The 24556-nt window shown below is 37.4% G+C and overlaps 1 protein-coding gene across 1 annotated transcript in view; it reads left to right on the top strand.

Moving 5' to 3' along the window:
• The first annotated feature begins 576 nt into the window (after positions 1-576).
• FRS2 (fibroblast growth factor receptor substrate 2) overlaps positions 577-24556 on the top strand; it is a 77558-nt gene continuing 53578 nt past the window's right edge. Inside the window, exon 1 of the mRNA XM_079936617.1 lies at positions 577-619. The gene's annotated coding sequence lies outside the window, so the exon portion shown is untranslated. The remainder of the gene's footprint in view (positions 620-24556) is intronic.

Raw genomic sequence — 24556 nt, 5'->3', positions numbered from 1 at the left:
TGTTCTACACATTTTAAAAAAAAACAAATTATGGTCATAGTGTTGTAAAGAGTATGCTTCTTGTATATCTTTTAAAATTAAATTTGTTAAGATGTTTCTTCCTGGGAATAAAAATACCCTTCAGAATAGTGTTATTGGAGTGATGAAAATGTTCTAGAATTAGGTGGTGGTGATGGTTGTGTAACTGAATTTTACACTTTAAAGGGATGACTTTTATGACATGTAGAATAGCTAAAAAAAAAGGTACCCTTCAGAATATCAAATCTTGGCAAGAGTAAAACCCAATTAAGTACTAATGTCTTAGAATATGAAAATGTGCCACTCATTATTATGTACTTAGCAAAAATGATTTGATAGTAGAGTATTTTTATAATACAGTAATACATTTTATAATAAATATTTTAATGAAGATAATAACATACTTTTATTATTTGAGACTTAATATTTCTTAAGCTTTGTTAATACCAAATGTCATAATAATCTAATGTACTATGCTAGCATTTTGTAACTTTTCATTTTCAAAAGGCTTTCTATTTGAAACTAACATTTCAACTTTTCTACCTGAAATTTTTTTAGGGACAAAATTGTATCTATTTTTCTCAGAAGAGAATTCCACAAGGTAAGACATTGTTAATATAGTAATAAAACAAATATGGTTGAATATAGGCTTAATTGCTCTGGCTTTTTTTTTCTTTTTATCCTTTTCCCTTACTTATTTCATATCTTTTCTGGATTATTACAAGATTCTCACAATTTGTTAGCTATTCCTTTACTACCTCAGAATTTGCTAGCAAGACACAAGTCATCTTATTTGAAGTTAGGATTAAAAGGGTATGATTAAAGTAGTCACCTTGAAACTCAAATACTGCTTTTCATAGTCACAGCTTATTCCTAGCATCCTTAGGAGTGGGTTTGTCCATTTTGAGAAAAAAGTTCTTTTCTTTCATTGGGGCCCATTTACCTTTTACTTCAATGGATAGTACTATCTAAGTGACATTAGGGAGTAGTGGGTTCATAGAAGCTCTCTTAGAGGCTTTAAGTTAAAGGAGATTATTTTGCAATGCTTCCACCTATGGAAATTGTGTAGCTCCTATATTTAGTTTAAAAAGTGGAATGCTTCCTACCAGCTAGATAATAAGAGATTGAGTAACAGGTAGTATTAAAGAAAAAAATCCTGAATGATCACCTTGACAATGGATTTTAAATCATCATTGATGTACATTATTATTCTCTTTAGACTTCTGAAGGATGAAATGTTCAAGTGAGTAGATAGTAAAATTTCCTTATCAGTGTGCCTACCCTATGCCAGATACTTAAAATCAATTGCTTGGCAGCATTAAGAGCTTACTTTGGTTAAGTTTTCTCAGGAACTTTTGGCATAGGTAGTAGTGGTCCTTGCAGAGTAATTCAATCTGTCAACTGGAAATGCTTATAAAGTGAATTATTCAGATCAATAACTTTCTCATTTTTTCTCCTTTTTCAGTATCCTATGTCTTGAGGGTAACATTCACCCTCAAACACAATTTTTCCACCTGCTTTTGAAACTGCCACAGATTTAGTTAATCAAGTCAGTTTTTATCCTGATAACTGAAAATAAAGCGTTAAAATAAAGGGGACCCACTAGCTGATAAGGAGGAAGGGAGAGCAAATTTCCAAGTTTTCATTTACAAGTTTCTTGTGAAACTCTTTTGCCCTATTTTTTTCTTCTACTTAACAGGGGGTTAAGGGAGGGGATCCTAGAACCTGTGTATAGCACTATCTGATCTTCCAGGGCACTACTCAAAGGCATTACTTCAGGAGAAATCCAGATCCTTCTTTTCCTGGACCACAATGCTTAAAGTAAAAACAAAAACTTCAAAAAATTTAATCTTAGTGAACTTGATCTGTTACATCTTTGTCACTGTTCTTTTGGCAAATAAAATGTAAATCTCAGACATCAGTACAATGTATGTTATGATACAATGATGATGAATTATATTGTCTGTACCCTTAGGGTTCCCCTGTACCTGTTCAATAAATATATATTTTTGTACATACCAGGTGCTTTCATAACTTTTTTAGAGTAGAAAATAATCTAAAAAAGATTATTCACGTTTATATAGTATTACCCTGCTACACAGTTAAAGGTATTAAAGGGACAGTGACAACTTAAATTATTGTTAACCCTACACTTAAAAATGGCTGAAATGGTAAATTTTATGTTATGTATATTTTATCACAATTTTAAAAATTACTGTTTAGAATTTGGGGCAGCTTTGTTTGTTATGAAAGAGGATGGCTTTGTCTGAAGTACCAGTTTGTTGTTGTTTTTGCCTCTGTCAAGAGGCCCTCTCCTGCCACTATTCTTCTAGGTCCCAGTAGCCACACTTCCCTTTACCCTTTGGACTGTGAGGTGGTAACAGCTCTAGCTCTCCACTGTTGCTAAGCTGGGGGAATTCCCCCTTAACCCTACCATAGTTGTGTAATACAGGTTTAACTTCTGGTATCCACTATTGACAGTTCAAAGACAAAGGAGTAAAGAAATGCAGAGAATTTCATGTTAACTAGTCCAAAATTGTATCTCAAAACATGTTGCTGCTTATGAGACACAATGTAATTTAGATGCATGCAGAATTTAAAATGCACAAAAATTTGCATCTTTTTATACTAGCTATTGTACCTTGTTTTGGAGTGCCATTTAAAAAGAAAAATATCAAGCTGAGAGTTGAAGAAAAAGTAATCCTTACAAAATACTACTATACTCAAATGGGAACATGGCCTGAAGTGTCAGGGTGATGATAAGGTCCCACAGACAACCATGGATTTAAATAAAGCAGTAAGAATTCCATAGACGGGAGAAAGGCCAGGTATCTAAACAGTCACATGATTATCTTCTCCAATATTGAAGTACCAGTTTTTAACCTCAAGTACAGGAATATTGAGTTAATGATATTCCTCAGTTTGTGTCATACCCATTTATCACTGGTTCGTTAAAGGACTGTTCTTCCATTTTCTTTTATAACTAGTCCCTATACAAATGACCTTTAAATGTGTTTGGTGTGTATTGTTTTGTTTATATCTTATAAAAGGTTTTATTATTTTATGTGCCTGTGTTTTAATTATACATTAGGTCTTAATCTAATTCTTATAGTCCCCTCCACCCTCCTCCGTCTTATTGTTTTCTAAGATCTGACCATGTTGCTGAGTGTTCTTCTAATTTGTTTTGTCCATCTGGTACACTGTATTCCAGGTTGTTTATTAAAACGAAGCTATTAAATGTAAAATTTCTTAAATGTGTAAGGCACATAAAATGAGCATTTACGAAAAGGTCAATTTGTGCTTATTTCTTAATATTAGAATTGAAGTTGAGGAATGCGAATTAGATCCTGTGGAAGATTAGAGGAAATATAAACATCTGTTTAGAAGGCTGTCTATCTAGGAGTCTGTTAGAACAGTCAAAGAAAAGAACTGTAGGGCCTAACAAAAACATATTTTTTGTCTAGAAACAATATATTAAAATGCTTAGGTCTCAGTGTTAGCTGGTAAAAAGCCTCATGGTTGAAAGATAATACCAGTAATGTTAATAGAACCTCCCCATTATCTGTTGCTTGTTATTTTCTCCATTAAATTATATATGAACGTTCATCTTATTTCTTTCTATTACTTCACTGAAGCAGAATCATGTTCTGTGAATTTCCATCACTGAATCTAACACAGAGTAAGAACAGTACAAATGCAAGATTCTAAATTTGGGATGCAGAAAGACAGTTTCATCTATGGTAAGCACAGTATCAGCAGAAGTAACTTCTCTCGGATCCCCTAACTAGAAATTGTCAGAAAGTGGGAAGTTTAGAATGTCCAAGTCTGTGGTGATGATATGCCTTGTAGTCGAGAAGAGGGGAGAGGGGAAAACTCCTAGGAGAGGATAAAGTGGGCCCTGACATTACATTAAGGAGGATAATGACAGCACTGATCAGATCAGGGATGGGCTTCTATCAGGTCGAAAAAGCTAACAAGGTACCTTCTGGGAGCACTTTCTTTTTGTGGAAGGGGGATCTTAGGGGCACTTAGTTCTGGAGGCCAGGCAGAAATGTGGAACTGATTCAGTAGTAGTGGAATGGAAAAGGGTAAGGGAATTCACATTTGCTAAAAGCCAGTGTTGAGGCTTTTTGAAAGAAGTAGTTATTTACATGTCAACACTTAAGTATTTGTAAAATCTTTGCTGGGAAGACTGGACCCTCTTGATATTGATTTGGTATCCCATACATTGTTGAATACTCCCCACTCTTTTTAAAAATAACAATTCAGGTAACATAGTCCCTTTCTCTGATTTCTTAAATTTTTGAGTATTTTGTATGGCATAATAATTTCATGATTTTTACTTTGTTATGTTAACACATGCCGTAAGTAGGACAGATAGTATTATCATTTTACAAATGAGGAAACCAGTAGCAGAATTAGCTTTAGATTCTTTTTACTAATCTACACTGCCACCCTATCAATGGATATTTTGCTCCATATAGAAGGTGTAATTACAAGGATAGTTTTAACATGAAAGAAATGTTTCTAACCAAAAAGAACCTCATAGCCTGAGAAGTTTAAAAAACACACATATACAAACAAAAATAAAACCAATAAGTAATGTAGATGGTATTCACTTAACCTTAACATTCACTGAAACAGCACTTAATAAATTAATATGGATTTTGTCCATCAGTTATATAGAAAATTATTTCATAAACTTTCCAACTTATAACAAATACCATAAATTTAAATTTTTTTAGTTTTGAACATGCCTGTTAACTATACTTAAAAATTAGGTGTTTAATTTTAACAAGTGGGGATTAGAATCCTTTTGTGGGTATGGAACAAGCAGTTTGATCTCACATTATTTCAGAATACGGTAATCCCTCCCTCCCAAATAATTTGTTTGCAGTATGAAAATCAGGCAAACTGTATTATAAACCTGTATCTTTTATCCTGAGAGACTTACTTTGGTTCAGACCCAGCTTTAGTGGTACAAGCACAGATCAAGATTGGTTTTGAGTAATCCAGTGCTATCCTAGGTCATTCTAAGTCTGGAGGGTCCTCAGATATACTAATCATTTGGTCTCAATACCTAGTTTACTTTAGAGCCTGTGGAAAGATTTCACATGTAGATGGTGGGATAAAGGGATACAGATCAACTCATAATCTATTAAATAGATTGGAGTCATAGCACTTCGAAGCTTAGCAATGTTTTTGTTGTTCAGAAATAGGCTATGACAGGTCTTCTGACTGATTTCTTATTATATATTAAGGCTTCAGATGTTACAGTTCAATTTAAGTAAATTTTAACTTTCAAAAATGTGGATAGCTTCATCATTTTATAAAAGAATACAGTTATTTCAGATACATTTTTGTTTCATGTTCCATTCTTCCTTAGAATTCCGTATGAGCTTCCTTGATTTTATTTTTTAGCCATTTGCTTTTAGATTAAAAAAAAAAATAAAAGAAAGAAAACCTCAAAATAGGTTGAAACTCGACACAAATTGCTGCCACAGAACAAAAGTGCTGATCAAGTTAAATCAACCCCTGCAATGTGTATTGAAAGGAAAACCTCTCCTCTCTCCCCCAATTTGAAGAACAAGCATATTCCCTGCCAAGAAGGGCTGACTTTAAATGGAGCAGCTGTCCATATTAGGAGCATAGGGTTGCTAAGGTGACCATGGCTGTTTGGAGAAGAATGCAGCTGAGAGGGCAAGTTCTTGATGTGTGAGCTGAGGGAAGGAATGTGGTGTGATTGTGCATCATTCCTCGTAATCACATGCTCACAAAGTGCTGTGTGGGCAGCATGTAGAAACTACAAGTCTGAGTGCTGGAGCTTGTGTGTGGTTAAAATCGTTTTGTTTTCATGTGAGCCAGAGACTTACAGTTTAGGTTGAAAACATTTATCTTGTATATATATGTGTGTGTTTTGGGTAAAGGGAAGGATGTTTTTGATGGTGGATGAAATGGGAATGGATTTATTTTCCTTGATGGACATATACCTTCATATTGTTAAAAAAATTTATCTTGGGATAAATGTTCTTTCCAACTCATTCCTTTCAGTCATATATACAGTGTTAATAGTTTCCCAAGTGCATGAGGTGTTCCTTGTAATTGCGTTTATTTCTTTTCCATTTTTAATTTCAGAATTATTTGGAAGTCCTAAGAATATGTTGTCTATTTGCTCCATTTCTTCTTCTTTTTTAAAAGTCCTTACTATTTCTCCAAGGGATATATTATCTTAATATATTAACTGTTTCTTCCCTAAAGCATCCAAAGATAGGTTCTGGATTTTGGTAAAAAATATGATTGAAGGAGCAGTGGGAAAGGTCAAAGAAACATCCCACTTACCTGAAACACTATTTAGATTTTACCACGGGCATCATTGCTAATATTTGCAATGAGATACAGACACAAATGTTGATGCAGACACTTACTGAACCATGAGAGTGTGTTTTTTAAAATTCTTGTTTCCAAGTCCCTACAATAACGTGTTGATCTTAAGTGACACTATAAATATAATATTTAAGATGTGAAGTAGTTGGAACATTGACAGCTCTGTGTTACATTAGCATTATATTATTTTGTTCATATAGTCTACTGGCTTTGACATGATTGCTCAATTGAATTATTTTTAAAATATGGAGGGAAATTAAAAGATTAAAACATTTGATCTTTGGATTCAGTTGGTTAGTTGACATATTTCATGTATATCTTGATAACTTTTGATGACAGCTTTCTCTATAAGCTGTATCCTTTCCTCCCAAACACAGTAGAATATAATTGGTTTACATATATACCTCATAATAGTCCTTAACTTTAATATAGTTAAATATATGTTTTTTTCTTTATAGTTTATCTTAATCTTTCCTTAACTTTAATATAGTTAAATATATGGTTTTTTTCTTTATAGTTTATCTTAATCTTTTCCTATTCAGAGGTCATAAAGATATTCTTCTCTATCAACTAAAAGCTTTATGGTTATACTTTTTACATTTAATTCTTTTTTTTTTGTGGTACGCGGGCCTCTCACTGCTGTGGCCTCTCCCGTTGCGGAGCACAGGCTCCGGACGCGCAGGCTCAGCGGCCATGGCTTACGGGCCCAGCCGCTCCACGGCATGTGGGACCTTCCCGGACCAGGACACGAACCCGCGTCCCCTGCATCGGGAGGCGGACTCTCAACCACTGCGCCACCAAGGAAGCCCTACATTTAATTCTTTAATCTCTCAATAATTGATTTTTGTGAGAGGTATGGATTATGAATTGATTCTTTCTGTATGGAAAATTGGTTATTCCAGCACTGTTTATTGAAATAGTTCTTCATTTCCTTCCTGATATGCAAAATTCTCTGTTTCATAAATCAAGTTTTCATATATGGGTGGTTTCCTTTCTGTACTCTTTCTTCTGTATCTTTGGTCTGTTTGTCTACCTCTGAATTATTACTGTAGTTTCTTAGATATCTTCAGATACTCATGGTTTTGTTTCCTGTCTTGTTTCTGATCTCAAAGGAAATGCTTTCAAATGTTACCATTTAAAATTACAATTGTAGATTCAATAACAAAAAAAACAACCCAATCGAAAAATGGGCAAAAGACCTAAATAGACATTTTTCCAAAGAAGACATGCACACGGCCAGTAGGCACATGAAGAGATGCTCAGCATTGCTAATTATTAGAAAAATGCAAATCAAAACTACAATGAGGTACCACCTCACACCAGTCAGAATGGCCATCATTAAAAAGTCTACAAATAACAAATGCTGGAGAGGATGTGGAGAAAAGGGAACCCTCTTACACTGTTGGTGGGAATGTAAATTGGTATAGCCACTGTAGAAAACAGTATGGAGGTTCCTCAAAAAATGAAAAATAGAGTTGCCAGATGATCCAGCAATCCCACTCCTGGGCATATACCCAGACAAAGCTATAATTCGAAAAGATACATGAACCTCTGTGTTCATAGCAGCACTGTTTACGGTAGCCAAGACATGGAAACAACCTAAATGTCCAACAGATGAATGGATGAGAAGTGATGTATATATATATACACAATGGAATACTACTCAGCCATACAAAAGAAGGAAATAATGCCATTTGCAGCAGCAAGGATGGAACTAATGATTATCATACTAAGTGGAATAAGTCAAAAAAAGAAAGACAAATACTGCAGGATATCACTTATATGTGGAATCTAAAATATTACATAGATGAACTCATCTACGAAACTGAAACAGACTCAGATACAGAGGACAGACTTGTGGTTGCCAGTAGGGAGAGCAGGTGGGAGAGGGAAGGAGTGGGAGTTTGGGATTAGCAGATGCAAACTATTATATATAGGATGGATAAACAGCAAGGTCCTACTGTATATATCGCACAGGGAACTATATTCAATATCCTGGGATAAAGCATAATGGAAGAAAATATAAAAAAGATTATAACTCAGTCACTTTGCTGTATAGCAGAAATTAACACAACGTTATAAGTCGACTATATTTCAATAAAATTAAAATCAAATTACACTTGTAGTTTTTTTTTTTTTAAGAGAAAAAACCCTCCTTTATCAAGTTAAGGAGGTTTCATTGTATTCTTAGCTTGTTAAGGATTGTATTTTGATTGTTTTAAATCATGAATAGATGTTAAGCTGTATTGATAGGCTTTTCTGTAACTCAGAATGATCAAATGTTTTTCCCCTTAACCTGTTAATGTGGTCAGTTACCTTGATTTTCAGATTAGGCTAACTAAGCATTCCTGGGATAAACCCAATTTAGTCACACTGGATTATCTTTTTTATAAATTACTGGATTGATTTGCTTATGCTTTGTATAGGATTGTTTTTTACATCAGTGTACATGAGTCTAGCCTGTAATTTTCTTTTTTCATATTGTCCTGGTTGGATTTTTTTAAAAATCTCTTTTTTAATGATTATAATTTTTTTAAAATTGTAGTAAAATACACCTTACATAAAATTTACATTCTTAATCATTTTAAAGTAGTTAGTGTTAAGTATATTTACATTGTTCAGCCAGTCTGCAGAACTTTTTGCAAAACTGAAACTCTGTGCCCAATAAAAAACTCTTCCACATTTCCCCCTCCCCATGTACCCTGACAAACACCAGTCTACTTTTCTTTTATGTGTCTGGCTGCTCTAGTTACCTCTTATAAATGAAACCATACAGTATTTTTATTATCTTTTTGTGCCTGGCTTATTTCACTTAGTTCATCCAAGTTCATTCATGTTGTAGCATGTGTCCAAAATTTCCTTTTTAAGGCTGAATAATATACCACTGTATGTATAAAACATTTTGTTATCCATTCTTCTGTCAATGGAAAGTTATGTTGCTTTCACCTTTTGACTATTCTGAATAATGCTGCTACGAACTTGGACGGGACGTGCATATATCTCTTTGAGACTCTGCTTCAGTTCTTCTGGATATATAACCAGAAGCAGTATTGCTGGATCAAATGGTAATTTTATTTTTAATTTTTTGAGGAACCATCTTCCTGTTTTTCACAGCAGCTGTACCATTTACCTTATACCAGCAATGCACAAGGGTTCCAGTTTCTCCACATCCTTGCCAACACTTTGTGTTTTTTTTCCCCCCAATTTCCTGTTTTTTTGATAGTAGCCATCCTAAGGGTGAGAAGTAATAGCTCATTGTAGTTTTGATTTGCATTTCCCTAGGGACTAGTGATGTCGAATATCTTTTCATGTTCTTGTTGGCCATTTATACATTTTCTTTGGAGAGATGTCTAATCAAGTCCCTTGCCCATTTTTAAATTGGGTTATTTGTTTTTGTTGTTGTTACGCTGAGTTGTAGGAGTTCTTTATGTAGTCTGGATATTAACCCCTTATCAGAGATACGATTTGCAAGGATCTTCTCCCATTCCATAGGCTACCTTTTCATTCTGTTGTTTCCTTTGATGCACAGAAGGTTTTAATTTTGATGTAGTCCAGTTTATCTGTTTTTACTTTTGTTGTCTGTGGCTTTGATGTTATGTCCAGGAAATCCTTGCCAAATGCAATGTCATGAAGCTTTTTTTCTGTTTTCTTCAAAAAATTTTATAGTTTTTAGGTCTTATGTTTAGGTCTTTAATCCATTTTGAGTTAATTTCTATATACGGTGTAAGGTAAGGGTCCAAGTTTATTCTTTTGTGTGTGGATATACAGTTTCCCCAGCACCATTTGTTGAAAAGACTGTTTCTTCCCCCACTGAATGGTCTTGGCACCCTTTGTCCTGTTTGGATTTTGATATGATTTAGAAAGTGTTATCCTTTTTTACTGTTCTCTAGAAGAATTTGTTTAAGGTTGTAATTATTTGTTGTTCCTTGACTATTTGGTAGAACTTACCCATAAGAAAATCTGGGCTTGATACTTTTTTAGTGGAAAGATTTTAAACTATGGCTGCTTAATTTTTTTTTTTTTTTTTTTTTTTTTTGCGGTACGCGGGCCTCTCACTGTTGTGGCCTCTCCCGTTGCGGAGCACAGGCTCTGGACGCGCAGGCTGCGCGGCATGTGGGATCTTCCTGGACCGGGGCACAAACCCGTGTCCCCTGCATCGGCAGGCGGACTCTCAACCACTGCGCCACCAGGGAAGCCCAGCTGCTTAATTTTTTTAATGATTATTCATCTATTCAGGTTCTCTCTTTTCTTTTATTTATTTATTTATTTTTCTATTTCTTTCTTTCTTTAATTTAATTTATTTATTTGGCTGTGTTGGGTCCTCGCTGCTGCGTGTGGGCTTTCTCTAGCTGTGGCGAGCGGGGGCCACTCTTCGTTGCAGAGTGCGGGCTTCTTATTGCGGTGGCTTCTCTTGTGGAGCATGGGCTCTAGGTGCACAGGCTTCAGCAGTTGCAGCACGCAGGTTCAGTAGTTGTGCCTTGCAGGCTCCAGAGCGCAAGCTCAACAGTTGTGGCGCACAGGCTTAGTTGCTCTGCGGCGTGTGGGATCCTACTGGACCAGGGCAAGAACCTGTGTCCCCTGCATTGGCAGGCTGATTCCCAACCACTGCGCCACCAGGGAAGCCCAGGTTCTCTCTTTTAAATGGTCAGTTGATTTGTCTTTTAAAAATTGATATATAATTCATATACCGTAAAATTCACCCCTTTAAAGTGTAAAATTCAGAGTTTTTTTCCTAAAGAATAATCACAAAGTTTTATAACTGTCACCACTATTTCCAGAACATTTCCGTCATCCCAAAAAGAAACCCCATACCCATTAGCAGTCACTCCCCATTCTCCCTTCCCTCATCCTCTGACAACCAGTAATCTGCTTTCTGTCTCTATAGAGTTTTCTGTTCTGGGCATTTCCTATAAATGGAGTCATATATGGCCTTTTTTGCCTGGTATCTTTCACTTAGTGTGATGTTTTCAAAGTTCATACATGTTGTCACTAGTGTTAGCACTTCATTCCTTTTTATGATGGAATACAGTTCCATTGTGTGGATATACCACATTTTGTTTATACATTAATCAGTTGATGCATATTTGTATGGTTTCCATTTTTTGGCTGTTATGAATAATGATGTTGTGAACCTCCATGTACAAGTTCTGTGTGCACATATGTTTTCAAATTTTGGGGGTGTATACATAGGAGTGGGCCTCCTGGGTCATATGGTAGTGCTATTATGTTTAACCTTTTTAGGATCTACCTACCTGTTTTCCAACTCAGTTACATCATTTTATAGTCCCACAAGCAGTTTATGAGGGTGTTTCTCCACATCCTTGCCAATGTTTACTGTTGTCTGTGTTTTTGATTATAGCCATCTTAAAGGGTGTGAAGTGGAATCTTATTGTGGTTTTGATTTGCATTTTCCTAATGACTAATGATGTTGAGCATCTTTTCAGTTCTTTTGGCCATTTGTTTATCTTCTTTGGAGAAATGTCTATTCAAATATTTTGTCCATTTTAAAATTGTATATATATATATTTTTTTAATTTTTGGCGGCGTTGGGTCTTCATTGCTGCGTGCAGGCTTTCTCTAGTTGCGGCGAGCAGGGGCCACTCTTCATTGCGGTGTGTGGGCTTTTCATTATGGTGGCTTCTCTTGTTGCCGAGCATGGGCTCTAGGTGCATGGGCTTCAGTAGTTGTGGCTCATGGGCTCTAGAGTGCAGGCTCGGTAGTTGTGCCACATGGGCTTAGTTGTTCCGCGGCATGTGGGATATTCCCGGACTAGGGCTCGAACCCATGACCCCTGCATTGGCAGGCTGATTCTTAACCACTGCACCACCAGGGAAGGCCCTGGATTTTTTTTATTGTTGAGCTGTAAGATTTCATTATATATTCTGGATGTTAGACTCTTTGCAGATATATGATTTTCAAATATTTTTTCCCATTCTTTGGATTGTCCTTCCACTTTTTTGATAATGTCCTTTGAAGCACAAAAGCTTTTTATTTTGATGAAGTGCAGCTTGTCTGTTTTTTCTCTTGTTGCTTGTGATTTTTTTCTTTTTTTTCTTTTTTTTTTTGCGGTACGCGGACCTCTCGCTGTTGTGGCCTCTCCCGTTGCGGAGCACAGGCTCCGGACGCGCAGGCTCAGCGGCCATGGCTCACGGGCCCAGCTGCTCCGCGGCATGTGGGATCTTCCCGGACCGGGGCATGAACTCGTGTCCCCTGCATCGGCAGGCGGACTCTCAACCACTGAGCCACCAGGGAAGCCCTTGTGATTTTTTTTTTTTAATTTATATTTTTATTTTTGGCTGCATTGGGTCTTTGTTGCTGTGCGGGGGCTACTCTTTGTTGCCGTGCGCGGGCTTCTCATTGGGTGGCTTCTTTTGTTGCAGAGCATGGGCTCGAGGTGCACGGGCTTCAGTAGTTGTGGCACTCGGGCTCAGTAGTTGTGGCTCACGAAATCTAGAGCGCAGGCTCAGTAGTTGTGGTGCACAGGCTTAGTTGCTCTGCCGCATGTGGTATCTTCCCGGACCAGGGCTCAAACCCATGTCCCCTGCATTGGCAGGTGGATTCTTAACCACTGCGCCACTGTGGAAGCCCTGCTTGTGATTTTGGTATCATGTGAAAGAAACTTTTGCCTAATTTAAAGTCATGAAGATTTATGTTCTCTGCTAAGAGTTTTATGATTCCTAACTCTTAAATATAGGTCCTTTATCCATTTTGAGTTAATTTTTGTGTATAGTGAGGCAGAGGTCCCACCTCATTATTTTATAGTTGGAAATTCAGTTGTCCCAGCACCAGTTGTTGAAGAGACTATGCTTTCCACATTGAGTTGTCTAGGCAACTCATTGAGCTGTTTCTTGTTGAAAATCAGTTGACTAAAAATGTATGGGTTTATTTCTAGATTCTCAATTCTGTTCCATTTGATCTCTATGTCAGTACCACACTTGCTTATTTGATGCTTGATGATGGTAGCTTTGTAGTAGTAAGTTTTTTTGTTTTTTTTTTTGCGGTACGCTGGCCTCTCACTGCTGTGGCCTCTCCTGTTGCGGAGCACAGGCTCCGGACGCGCAGGCCTAGCGGCCATGGCTCACGGGCCCAGCCACTCCGCGGCATGTGGGATCTTCCCCGACCGGGGCACGAACCCGTGTCCCCTGCATCGGCAGGCGGACTCCCAACCACTGCGCCACCAGGGAAGCCCTTGTAAGTTTTGAAATCAGAAAGTATGAGTCATTTCTTTTTGAATCATTTTTAACAGATTGTATTTTCTATATTTTTTCAAAATATTCCTAATTCAAATTTATTGCTGTAAAATTGTCCATAATATCCTCTTATCAGTTGAATCTCTAGCATCTGTAATGATGTTCCCCTTTTTTTTTTAGTTTGTTTTTTTTTTTAACTCAAATAGTTTTTTCAGAGGATTATCATATTAATCATTGTTTTAAAGAATGAGCTTTTGACTCTGTTGATCATCTTTTTTGTAAATGTTTTCATACTTCTAAGTCCTGCTGTTTATTATTTCTTTCTACTTTCTCTGAATTTTTAGGGTTGTTTTTTGCTGACCTTTTAAAAAAGACTTTTAAATTTGCATTTTTAGTCTGTAAATTTGCCTTTAAGTAAATTTGCCTTCTTACCTGCTTCCCCACATGTTTTGATATATAATATTCTTGGTTTTGTTCATTTAAAAAAATTCTTATTTGCTCCATGAATTATTTAGAAGTGTATACTTAATTTCAAAATATATAACTTTTAAAATGAAAACTTTTATTATACAGTTCTAAGTTGATTTCATTATGGTCAGAGACCATAATAAAATTTGAGAGACTAATTTTAAGACCTAGTATATAGCTAGTTTTCATAAATGTTCCATGTGCATTTGGAAAGAATGTGAATTCTCCAGTTTTTTATTACAATACTATGTAATATGTCCATGAGCTTATTAATTGTTCAATTCACATCTTTAATGTTTGTCTGTTTATATTTTGTTTTGGATTTTGGTTTGGTTTTATTTTGGAACTTTTCTATCAGTTTCTCTACTGAGAAAGACATGTTAATGTCTCTCACATAGTAGTAGGTTTGTCAGTTTCTCTTTGTTGTAGATATGTTAATTTTTATTTTCTTTATTTTGAGGCTATGTTATTAAGTACTTACAGATTTAGAATTGTTCTTTTTGTTGAATTGAACTTTTTTATCATTATGAAAAGGCTTTCTGCGTAAAGACATTTTTAGCCTTATGGCTTTATTACTGTTGTTGGCTATTTGCTTGGATTAATATAGCTATTCTAGCTTCCTTTTGATTGTTAGTATTTTCCATTCGTTAGTTTTTCATTGGTTCTGAGTTTTGGTTTGTATTTTGTAAATAGGGTATGGTTGACTTGTGTTTTGGTTCTGATTGATAATCTTCATTTTTTTACTGGAGAATTTCAGTCTTTTGTGATTGCTCTTAGATTTGGATTTATTTCTGTCTTTGCCTGTAGTTCTTATGTTTGTCCTACTCCCCCTTTCTCCCATTCTTCCGGTTTTTTGTGTTGAGCTATGTGTGTAATGCCTTCATTGAGCATGCTTTCTTCTCATTCCATCCCACCCCACAGCATCTTGCACACATGCATGCTTATTTATAAGTTAATATATTCTTTATTCTTTTAGTGTTTTTATCTGTATATTTTAACATGTATCCTTTTTTTTAAGGAAAAGTCTAAATCAGTATCTTTAACCTGTTCCTGAATAACATAATTTTAAAATGCTGATTGTCCTCCCAACCTGGAACACCATCCTCTATTGTTATAGTTTTGGAATATTTCTCTCCTGCATACATAAATATTTATAGACAAATTATTGTTTTAGGTAGTCAATCTTTGTTTAAATTTATTTACTCTTTTCTTGGTTCATTATCCCTTTTTGTATTTGAGACCTTCCCTATGAGGTAATTTTTTTCTACCTGAAGTACATCCTTTAGAATTTTCTTTAGTGAAAGCCTTTTAGTGAAAAGGACACTTTTTTGTTTGTTATCTGAAGATGTCTTTATATCGAAATATCCCCGTTCTTGAAAGATAATTTCTCTGATGTCTCTGTGTGTAGAATTCTAAGTTTTCTCATTACATTGAGGTCGTTATTCATGTCTTTTGACTGTCAGTGTCACTGTTGAGAAGTATAATTGCCCTTTCTTTGCATATCTCTTTTATTTATTTTTATTTATTTATTTATTTTTGATTGCATTGGCTCTTCGTTGCTGCATGCAGGCTTCCTCCAGTTGCAGCAAGCGGGGGTTACCCTTCTTTGAGGTGCATGGGCTTCTCATTGCGGCGGCTTCTCTTGTTGTGGAGCACGGGCTCTAGGCACGTGGGCTTCAGTAGTTATGGCACGTGGGCTCAATAGTTGAGGCTCGCGGGCTCTAGAGCGCAGGCTCAGTAGTTGTGGTGCACGGGCTTAGTTGCTCCACAGCATGTGGGATCTTCCCAGACCAGGGCTTGAACCCTGGGATATATACAGGGAAGTCCCTGTATATATCTTTTATTTGACTGTTTTCAAGCCTTTTTGCCCCCCTTTGGTGTTCTGCAGTTTTATATAATGTATTGAGATGTTCTTTTCTTCTACTTCATTATTTTATTTTATTATTTATAATCCTACATGGGATTCTTTGGGCTTCCTGGATCTGAGGATATCTTTGAATAATTATGTTAAATTCTTGACCTTTATCTCTTTGAGTAATGCCTACTATTTTCTTTATTTTTGCCTTCTACAACTGTTTTAAAAGGTATAATTTTCTCTTTTTTTCCCCCAAAGGACAGGTTTTCTTCAGTCCTTAAGGATTCAGCTCCTTACATGGGTTTTGGCAGAGGTCATGAGGCAGCATCTGTAAGTCTAAATCAGGATGGGGTTTATGGTTTTTCTGGGCTTTGTTAGAATGACTCTTGACTTCCCTGTTGTCAGTTATACAACTCACACAGCAGTGTAGTTTCACATACAGTTTGGAAACCATGTAGGTATTATAGACTCTCACTTCATAAATGTCTCTCATGCCTCTTCTTTTTTTTTCTTTTTTTAATGTTTCATTTTATTTATTTATTTAAAAATTTTATTTATTCATTTATTTATTTTTGGCTGCATTGGGTCTTTGTTGCTGCGTGCGGGCTTTCTCTAGTTATGGTGAGCGGGAGCTATTCTTTGTTGTGGTGCGTGGGTTTCTTATTGCAGTTGGCCTCTCTTGTTGCGGAGCACGAGCTGTAGGCATGGACTTCAGTAGTTGTGACGCGTGGGCTCAGTAGTTGTGGCTCCAAAGTGCAGGCTCAGTAGTTGTGGCGCATGAGCTTAGTTGCTCCGCAGCATGTGAGGTCTTCCTGGACCAGGGCTCGAACCTGTGTCCCCTGCATTGGCAGGTGATTCTTTCTTTTGTTTTTTTTTTTGTTTTATTTTGTTTTTGCGGTACGCGGGCCTCTAACTGTTGTGGCCTCTCCCGTTGCGGAGCACAGGCTCCGGACGCGCAGGCTCAGCGGCCATGGCTCATGGGCCCAGCCGCTCCGCGGCATGTGGGATCCTCCCGGACCAGGGCACGAACCCGTGTCCCCTGCATCGGCAGGCGGACTCTCAATCACTGCGCCACCAGGGAAGCCCTGGCAGGTGATTCTTAACCACTGTGTCACCAGGGAAGCCCCTCTCATGCCTCTTCTATATTTCCAGTGATCAGCTTCTTAATGGCCTTGTCCTTGGGTACATATCTGGTGCAGTTAGTACAGTGAATATGCTGCAAGAGGCAGCAGCCCTTTTTGGCATGACCATTGTTCCTTCTTTCCTTGGTCATTGGAGATGAGGAGTTTATAATTCCAGTTAGACATACATTAGACCTTTAATTTGTTTTCCATGTTTCTCACCCCTTTTCATCTTTTTCCTTCTCCACAAACTCATATAAGAACTGGCTTGTAGTTATAAATTCTCACAGGAGATTTTTCTTCTTCCTTTTACCAGCACTAAGATTAAAGAAGGCAAGTTTGCTTGCCATCACCTTCTGCCAGATAGGTTTACTGCTCATTCAGTTGTATGCCTTTTGGATTTTCAGCTAAATGCAAGGTTCTTTGATTACATCTCCGTATTCGGAGTCTCAGAATATGTATCCTGTCTCCAGCACTCTGTAGTTTTCAAAGCGTTGCTGTGAGGTAACATTAAAGTCAAGAGCCACCTTCCATAGTGTCTGTATGTTTGTGCCAAATTAAGAAGTTTAAAAATATTAAAAAAAAAATTTAAACAGCATTTTTTTTTAAATAAATGTATTTATTTATTTATTTATTTATGGCTGTGTTGGATTTTTGTTTCTGTGTGCAGGCTTTCTCTAGTTGCGGCGAGCGGGGGCTACTCTTCATCGCGGTGCACGGGCTTCTTATTGTCATGGCTTCTCTTATTGCGGAGCACAGGCTCTAGATGCACAGGCTCAGTAGTTGTGCCTCACGGGCTTAGTTGCTCTGCGGCATGTGGGATCTTCCCAGACCAGGGCTCGAACCCATGTCCCCTGCATTGACAGGCGGATTCTTAACCACTGCACCACCAGGGAAGCCCTATACAGCATTTTAGATTCAGACAGTCCAGGCACCTAATCTACCATGTTGCCCGAAATGGAAATCCTTGATCCATTTGAAATAAATATACATTTTAGATAAGGTTTATGTAAGAAATATGGCACTCCAATCATCAAGCCTCCATTAAAAAAAAATCCTTGGCACTAAGTTTGGATAATTCATCCCCTTTTACTTGCTCAAGCTAAAATAACATGTTAAAGGGGTGTGTGTTTGTGTGTGTGTGTGTGTGTGTGTGTGTGTATGTGTAAGTAATAGTCATATATATGATACTTAACATATTTATTTTTAACATTTTTATTGGAGTATAATTGCTTTACAGTGGTATGTTAGTTTCTGCTTTATAACGAAGTGAATCAGCTATACATATACATATATCCCCATATCTCCTCCCTCTTGCTTCTCCCTCCCACCCTCCCTATCCCACCCCTCTAGGGTGGTCACAAAGCACTGAGCTGATCTCCCTGTGCTATGCGGCTGCTTCCCACTAGCTATCTATTTTACATTTGGTAGTGTATATATGTCCATGCTGCCACTCTTTCACTTTGTCCCAGCTTACCCTTCCGCCTCCCCGTGTCCTCAAGTCCATTCTCTATGTCTGCATCTTTATTCCTGTCCTGCCCCTAAGTTCTTCTAGGTTTTGTTTTGTTTTTTTAGATTCCATATATATGTGATAGCATACAGTATTTTTCTCTTTCTGACTTACTTTACTCTATTTGACAGACTCTATGTCCCTCCACCTCACCATATTATATAATATATTTATATTATATAATGTTAAAATATAAAATAATGTGTATATTTGATTTCCTGATTTAACCAACTACAGCTAACCTCAGGTCTGTTTTGATTTAGATAAGATGGTTTCTGCTAGGCTTGCTTAATAACTGTGCCAGTGGAAACAGTAGTACTTATTTTAGGTTGGGAGCCCTGCTCAGGTAGTAGTGAGGTAGGGGAAAAGGTAATTATACCCAGGTATTCTGAATTATGATAAAAGAATAGTTTTTCCATTCATCTCCTTTTTAATGCAAATGATTAAGTGGTGGGGAGGGGGAGGGGGGGGCGTTGGAGGGTGGGCAGGGCAACATTATAGGCCACCTTTGTCTTACAGATTGATTTTACAAGAAGTTTGTTAGTGGACTGTCAGAACAGCTGTATGAGGACACATCAACCATGACTGCATTTGATATGAAACATAAAAACTTGGTTAGGATTCTTCACCTTAAGTTTTTTCTTTTGGGAAAGGTGATACTGGTAGCACCTTTGTCTTACAGAGGCTTCTGCTTTCCTTGAGTATTGCAGCTTGCTTTGTCCTTGAATCCACGGAGCTGAGTCTCCCAAAACAGCCTTATAGCTTTCCTTTTCTGTTGAGAAAAACCTCTGAAAAGATTCCTCTTCTCTGAATCTGTTAACAACGATATGATTTTTTTCTTCTTTTGTTTATTAATATGGAGAATTACTTCATTTTTCCTAACATTAGACCAACCTTTGATACCTTATGTTACCGGACTCAGTTTGCTAATATTTTAAGAATTTCGCGCTAAAATTCATGAAGGATATCAGCCTATAATTTTTTTTTTAATATAGCCTCTGCTCTTTTTTGGATTTTAGGTTATACTAGTATCAGAATGAGTCAGAGAGTCTGTCATACACAGTGAAGTAAGTCAGAAAGAAAAAGACAAATACCGTATGCTAACACATATATATGGAATTTAAGAAAAAAAAATGGCATGAAGAACCTAGGGGTAAGGCAGGAATAAAGACGCAGACCTCCTAGAGAACGGACTTGAGGTTATGGGGAGGGGGAAGGGTGAGCTGTGACGGGGTGAGAGAGAGTCATGGACATATACACACTAACAAACGTAGTAAGGTAGATAGCTAGTGGGAAGCAGCCGCATGGCACAGGGATATTGGCTCGGTGCTTTGTGACAGCCTGGAGGGGTGGGATAGGGAGGGTGGGAGGGAGGGAGACGCAAGAGGGAAGAGATATGGGAACATATGTATATGTATAACTGATTCACTTTGTTGTAAAGCAGAAACTAACACACCATTGTAAAGCAATTATACCCCAATAAAGATGTTAAAAAAAAAAAAAAAAAGAATGAGTCAGAGAGGGTATCTTCTTTAACTGTTCTTTGGAATACATCATGGAAAATTATTTTTCTTGAACATTTGACAGAATTCATCTGTTTAAGCCATCCAGGCCTAGAATTTCTTTACTGGAGGATTTTTTGATTCCTGATAGTTTTTTTTTTAAGATTATAATACTATTCATATTTTTATTTCTTCTTGAATCATATTTGGTAAGTTATTTTTTTCTAATTTAACATGTTTTGTTACAGTTTTGCTTGTAATATTTTCTTATCTTTGGAATCTAATTTGGAGCAGTTTTCAAAGTATGTTCTGTAGACCTTTGTGGGTCCCTGCGACTGGGTAGTCTGGGAGGTCAAAACTATTTTCATAATACAGATTTTTTTGTATTTTTTCACTTTGTTGACATTTGCAGTGATGCTGCAAAAGCAGTGGTGGATAAAACTGCTAACACCTTAGCAATGTTAAGGCAGTGATACCAAAGTGAACAATTATATTCTTCATTGCCATGTATTCGTAGTTTGTTGTTGTTTTTTTTAATCCAGTTTCATTTAAGAATGTCTTTGATGAAGCAGTAAAAATATTAATTTCATTTCATTTTGCCTTTGAGTACACATCTTTTTAATATTATGTGTGATGAAACGGGAAGAATTCATAAAGCACTTCTCCATACTGAAGCAAGATAGTCGTCTTCAGAAGAAGTTCCTGTTCAGTTGAGTTTTGAACTTAACTACCTACTTTTTTCTGTAACACCCCTTTTGTTCTTGAAAGAACAGAATAGGAAAACTTTGGTTATTCGAACTTATGTATTTGACATTTGTTTTTCTCAAAAACGAACTTAAGTGAGCCTAACATTTCAAGAAAAATAGCTGTATTTGTAGCCAATGGTTAAAAAAACAATCAAACTTTCAAATGGAATTTGCAAGTATGGAAAACTTGTATCTAACACCATGAGCTTGACAGCTTCCCGATACTTAAAGACCTTCTGGTGAGATGGATAATGATATTAAAGAGTGTGATTTTTTTTTTTCCCACCTTGATGTTGTATTCTGACTTGTGTCAAAAATCTGAAAACCAGTTATTTTCCAAATGACCAATGTATGATGATACAAAGTCACATATGCGTAAAAGATCCATTAAAAGTGCAAGATAAACCAGTGGATTTTAATGTAACAGAGTGCGAAAAGTTCATTTATATAGTTTTAGCAACCACATTGTAATTAACCTTTAAGAAGGTTATTTGTTGAGTTTAGGTATAATATCAAAAATATCAACAGTTACGTGATTTTTTAAAAGTTATTAAATATTCTTTTTTCTGATTATATATCTGTGTGAGGCTAGATTTTCTTTATATGCTTATATACCTTAACTAAAACAGCATATCACAGAATCAGTCATAAGAATCCACCTGTCTTCTCTAAAGGCAGACATTAAAAATATTTGCAAAAGTATAAAATAATGTCACTTGCCCTACTAAATTTCTTGGAAAATAGGTTTTTTAAAGTTATTTTTTAATAAAATATTTTTGTTAATGTGTAATAGGCTTATTCTTTTAGATAAACTAATATTTTAAACATTTTCATATTTAATTTCTAATTTGGTAAATATTAATAGATACAACACAGCTAAACAAAACCTGTTTTTGAAAAATCCTCAAATAATTTTTAAAACTGTAAAGGGTCCACAGACCAAAAAGCTGGTGAACTGCTTGATGACCTGTATACAGAATACGTAATGATGTTTCTTTTTTATTTCTGATATTTTACATTTGTCTCTCTTTCCTTAAAATAAAAAGGGAACAAAAGAAGATGGCATGTCCCAATTGTGTATTTAAAAAAAACTGTCTCCCTTACATTTTTCAGATTGTTTTTCAAAACATCTGTAAAAAGTGATGATAAATACATCTACCATCGTGTTGATTAATTTTAAAATGTCATAGGCCTACTCTAGTCTCTGCATGAATTTATTTCTATATTTTGTTATGCAAATCCCTACAAAATAACATATAAATTTCTTTTAAAAACTAAGGCCCTCTTGGGACTTCGCTGGTGGCACAGTGGTTAAGAACCCACCTTCCAGTGCAGGGAACACGGGTTCAAACCCTGGTCCGGGAACATCCCACATGCCGCAGAGCAACTAAGCCTGTGCGCCACAACTACTGAGCCTGTGCTCTAGAGTTTGCGAGCCACAACTGCTGAGCCCATGTGCCACACTACTGAAGCCCACACGCCCTGAGCCTGTGCTCCGCAACAAGAGAAGCCACCGCAATGAGAAGCCCGCGCACCGCAACGAAGAGCAGCCCCCCTGTCGCCACAACTAGAGAAAGGCCACACGCAGCAATGAAGACCCAATGCAGACAAAAATAAATAAATTAATTAATAAAAAATCTAAGGCCGTCTTAGAAACAATGACAGCCCAATAAGCAGCACACCTGATGCCCAGATTTTGGTTTCTAATACAGTTCTCCAGTGAAGGGAACCAGGGTTTCTTGGAGAAATGTCTGCTTCTACGACTGGGGCAAGAAATACATAAGACCAGGCTGGGGACTTCCCTGGCAGTCCAATGGTTAAGACTCTGTGCTTCCAATTTGGGGGTCGTGAGTTCAATCACTAGTTGGGGAACTAAGATCCCACATGCTGCTTGGCCAAAAAAAGAAAAAAAAGTCAACTTGGAGCATCTTGTAGTGTCAGAAAGTAAGAAGGTGCTTCAACAAACAAACCCACGGTAATGGGAACATGACAGAGGGCTGAAAGAGCTCTCAGTGGCCAAAGTTGGAATAATTTGAGCAAGAAAATAAGTATAAAGTAGTATTGGATTATAACCTAAAGTATAAAGTAAGTATCCTTGGTTCCATACTAATATAAATAAATGATTGAATAAAGAAGTGGAGAAGAGAAAATCTGTGCAGAAGACCTCTAAATAATTTAGGTTGATCGTTTATCTTCAACAGGGTAGAAAATAACTCCCCACTCCTTAAGTGTGGGCTAATGACTTTCAAAGAGTACACTAATGAAAGGATCTTGGGAGAAGTAATTTTACAGTGGAGAAACGGCAAACACTACCTCAGCCAGGTGATCAGGATCAATATCAATAGTGATAAGTCATAGTGATAGGATACTTCCAGGAATATGATATGATGAAAATGGTACTTTATCTCTGTGTTCTTCTCCCCTAAACCCCATAACTCTTCATCTAATCATGAGAAAAACATTAGACAAATCCCAGGAGAGGGCCTTTCTACAAAATACTTGACCAGTATTCCCCAAAACTGTCAAGGTCTTGCCATAAACCCTACCCTCAGTGTGACATTCTACAAGTGGGAGGGAACTCAAAAACCAGAGCCTCGCCCTGAGGAGTGAAGGTTTCAAATCCAACATCAGGCATCCCAGCTTTTAAGAGATACATTTGAGAGATGAGACCCGAAAACATCTAACTTTGAAAACCAAGAGGGCTCATGTCCAGAGACCCACAAGACTGTAGCAGTCTGAGAAACTGCTGTTAAAGAGCTTGTGCACTCGGACTCACCTACTTCAGGAGCCAGCTCAGAGGCAGCTGACTTGTGCCCAGACTTGCTAATATTAAAGCGCTGGCCTGAGAGGCAGGCATCTAATTTAATGCACACACCTAGGAGCCTGCTGGAATGTTCTCTGAGGACAGAGGCTGGCAGGTGCCATCTTCATGCTCTCCCTTTGTTGTGCTCTAGAGCACCAGTATTTCCCAGAAAGGAGCATTCACATGCTGGTGCCTCGATTTTTGTGGCCACTGCCTTGGGGATTCCTCTTGATCGCCTGGCTCTAGAGGACAGGGGAGCTTGTGTCCCTGGTCCCATGAGACTGTAATAATGTGTCTCCCAGAAACCCCTGTTACTCAAACTTTTGTAGCTGCTGCCAGGGGACACCTCTACATTATGTGGCACTGGTGGCCAGTGGGGCTTATGTTCATGAGTCTCACAGGACTGTAAGCAACGGAGAAAGAGTTCTTAAACAGTTCCAGGGCACAGCAAGAATTCAGAGCATAGCAAGAGGCAGCAGACCCAGGAGCTCATCAGTCTTTCTGTGAAGGAGACCTATTAGCTAGTCATCATGACTGTGGCCTGAAGGGTGGGTCTCTAATTAAACACACATCTTGGGACTGGCTGTAATCCTTTCCAGACACCTCGGAGGGTGGATACTACCTTTGAGCTCATCCTCTGCCATATTCCAGAGCACCAGTGTCTCTTGGAGGAGAGCTTTACACATGTCTGGTGCCCTGGTTTTCGGAGCTGCTGCCCAGAGGACACCTTTTGATCACCTGGCTCTGGTAGCTGGGGGATGGGATGGGGAGGCTTTCATTCCTGGGTCCCACAGGACTGTGGTATTAGGAAAGATGGTTTTTGGCAGGCTGCCAGCCACTCCCAGAGCACTGCAGAAACAGTGGATTGAGACACATACACACCCATCTCCCTGACCCTGGCTTCCTGTGAAGGAAGCCTCTTGTCCTGGAGCTTTGGCCTGAGGGGCAGGCTTCAGATT

This window comes from Stenella coeruleoalba, assembly GCF_951394435.1.
Source record: "Stenella coeruleoalba genome assembly, chromosome: 11".
Classification (NCBI taxonomy): Eukaryota; Metazoa; Chordata; class Mammalia; order Artiodactyla; family Delphinidae; genus Stenella; species Stenella coeruleoalba.
Note: the sequence above shows the minus strand (reverse complement) of the source record. Positions and strands in the feature narration are given on the sequence as shown.